General features: G+C 39.4%; 1 pseudogene; it reads left to right on the top strand.

The window, feature by feature from the left end:
• The first annotated feature begins 681 nt into the window (after positions 1 to 681).
• Positions 682 to 1,993, top strand: LOC107567096 (methenyltetrahydrofolate synthase domain-containing protein-like; annotated as a pseudogene).
• The last annotated feature ends 662 nt before the right edge of the window (positions 1,994 to 2,655 follow it).

Here is a 2,655-nt window from a genome sequence, read left to right as displayed (position 1 = left end):
CTCAAAATATTATGACTTCAATCTCTGATTTTTTTTTTTTTTTACGTGGCACTAAAATGCCTTTGTACAAATGATCAATGGACAAACTGAGAGAATACATTCTTATATAAAAAATATTATGGTGTTAATGTTTGAGATGTAATCTTTTCTAAATTTTTTCAGTCCTTTTCTCCTGACAAACTGCAGTGCCAACAACGACGTCCAGCCCATTGCAAAATGAAGTGAAGCGTTGGGAAACACTCAATAAGGCTAAATTCTACACAGCATTTACTACACACGGCACAGCACGGCAAAGACTCTCTTGTAATGTTTTTGAAGACATGCGTGTTAAAATTAACACTTGAAATTGTGTACTGCCTTTAGTACCACAATACTACCATTGTACCGGTATACCATGCAACCCTAACTATCAATGGCTCACAACAGAGCACCTGCACCATCATTCCACTTTTTTTTTTCTTTTTCTCTTCATTAAGTGATTCATCTTAGCCCATGGACAGCCAATAGCGAAACAGCTTAATATAATCTGTGGTTCTCACTGTTGCCGCTTTTGGACTGGATGCTCTAGTTCATACGTGGCTGAGGACATGCTTGTATTACTTTTCCACAAGTCAAACTGATTCCATCAGTCCTGGCTAGAGTATGGGAAGGCTAAATTTGTCATCTGTTAGTGGCACCACGATGGCCATCCTGAGTTCTCGGATCTTGTATCCCTTTTGGAGGAACCTCCTTGGGAGATTCCAGTCAGAGACAATCTCTTGTCTCAGGTTCGGGGCACAATATGAAATCCTTAACCAAGCATGTGGAAACTTTTGGTATGGTGAACGGGGCTCTTTATACCTGTGGTGGAAGGGTCCATTTTTAATGTGAAGATTTCCTTTGAAGTGTAGAATATTTGCAACCTGGTACAGGGAACAGTATTTGGACCTAGTTCACTGCCCAGTCTGTTCAGTGATTAAGTTTTTATGAGAGTGTTTTTCTGGAGGCACAGCCCTCTGCACACTTTAAGTGTTTGGGACATAATTTTATGTTAAGCACATAGAGGTTGGAGGTGTTTCTTCGAAACAACATTCTCTTGTCTCCCATTTTATGCATGGGAAGAGGCAGCTTGAGGCCTTTTTCATCCTATTTAAAAAAATTTCTAGGGACTTTTGTAGCACGTCACAGTTTGATAGGGTTCCCATCACATCAGCTACCATTGCAGCATCAAGTGAACCTAAATCCCTGAATAGGGAATGAGACTCTCCCTTATGAGGCACAGTTACTGACGCAGTATCTCATTTCCTATTTAGGGAACCAAGAATACATAAGAGACATTTTGTTGGGTTTTACAATGTGGTCTGAGATCATAAAATTCCTGAGAAATACCTTAACTACCTTAACAAAAAAAATCAAGCTCTATTCAGATGATCTCTTCAGATTAACTTAATTATAATAACTTACTAATGCTTTCAGTTACACACAGAAATACTGAAGAAAATACCCATTCTGAAGAAACTAAGAACACTGGAGCAGGAAGCTGGGAAAGATGTTGCTTTAAAGACAACACCTGCTGAAGAGGATCCAACAAAGAAATCCAAAGAGCTTAAATGGCAGCCTAATTGTCATCCTAAAGCTTAGCTGTAATGTGAATATTTAGCTTCTGAGGTGTGCTGGATTTGAGTGCAAATTTTCTTAAAACTTCTGTCACCACTATATCCCTGAGTAACATTCCAGCTGGGTTACATGTGAGTTGAAGAGCTTGCTCAGAGTACAGGAAGCTGTTCCTCTGAGAATCAGCTGGAAGGGGACAAAGCACAGAGCATTCTGCTGTACTCTGATGACACTGGTGCAGAGCAAGGTCTCACCACTTTTCAAAAGCTCTCCATTAATGGCCAAACCCTATATGCTGAATGTGTCAACAGTCAGAGGCCAAAGACTCTTGAGAGGATACCAGTCTAGTAAAAGACTCCATGCTCCTATAGAGGATAATGTATTTAATCCAGCATTCTGATCTGTACACCTTTCTAAACAAGAATTAAAATTTCTAAATAAGTTTTTGTTATCTATTACTGTCTTATATAAATATAAGAATCTTTTTAAAAACATGTCATGAAAATCTGAGTTCTGCTGAGGCCTGAGAATAATAAAGTTGTAAGGCATTTGCGAACATCACACAAATGCCCGAGGGAATCTCCGCATTCCACCTGGAAACTAACATCTCTTCTCAACCATCTGAGAGCCGTAAAGCTGAATCACGGTCAGCCATGCGCCAATTGCCTCAAATGAGTTCCTGTCCAGCTCTGCTTATCTGTACAAGAAACACCAGGAGAGAGGGATTTACCAAACCACCTCCAGGGTCGACAAGCATTAGGACAGCAATAACTGGACAAAAGTTATGAGATTTAAACACTGTCAACCTAAAAGTGTGTGCGTGACTTGAGATACGCTGTTGTGTCCCTATTTGCTGGCTTGTTTAAATGCAGATAAAATATAGGCTTGAATTGGTACCGCTATTTTGATTGGAAGAGTCTTTATGTATTTCATGCTTAATGATATCAGTGTAAGGTTAATCTGATATTTTGCAAAGAAACCCTAATTTCAGTATTAAAGCATAAATCTGTTCTGACAAAGCATAAATCTGAATTTCAGCTCAGCGGCATGTCCAAACTGTAC

This window comes from Sinocyclocheilus grahami, unplaced genomic scaffold (genome assembly GCF_001515645.1).
Source record: "Sinocyclocheilus grahami isolate Dianchi unplaced genomic scaffold, SAMN03320097.WGS_v1.1 scaffold1128.1, whole genome shotgun sequence".
NCBI lineage: Eukaryota > Metazoa > Chordata > Actinopteri > Cypriniformes > Cyprinidae > Sinocyclocheilus > Sinocyclocheilus grahami.
This window is presented reverse-complemented; position numbering and strand designations above follow the sequence as displayed.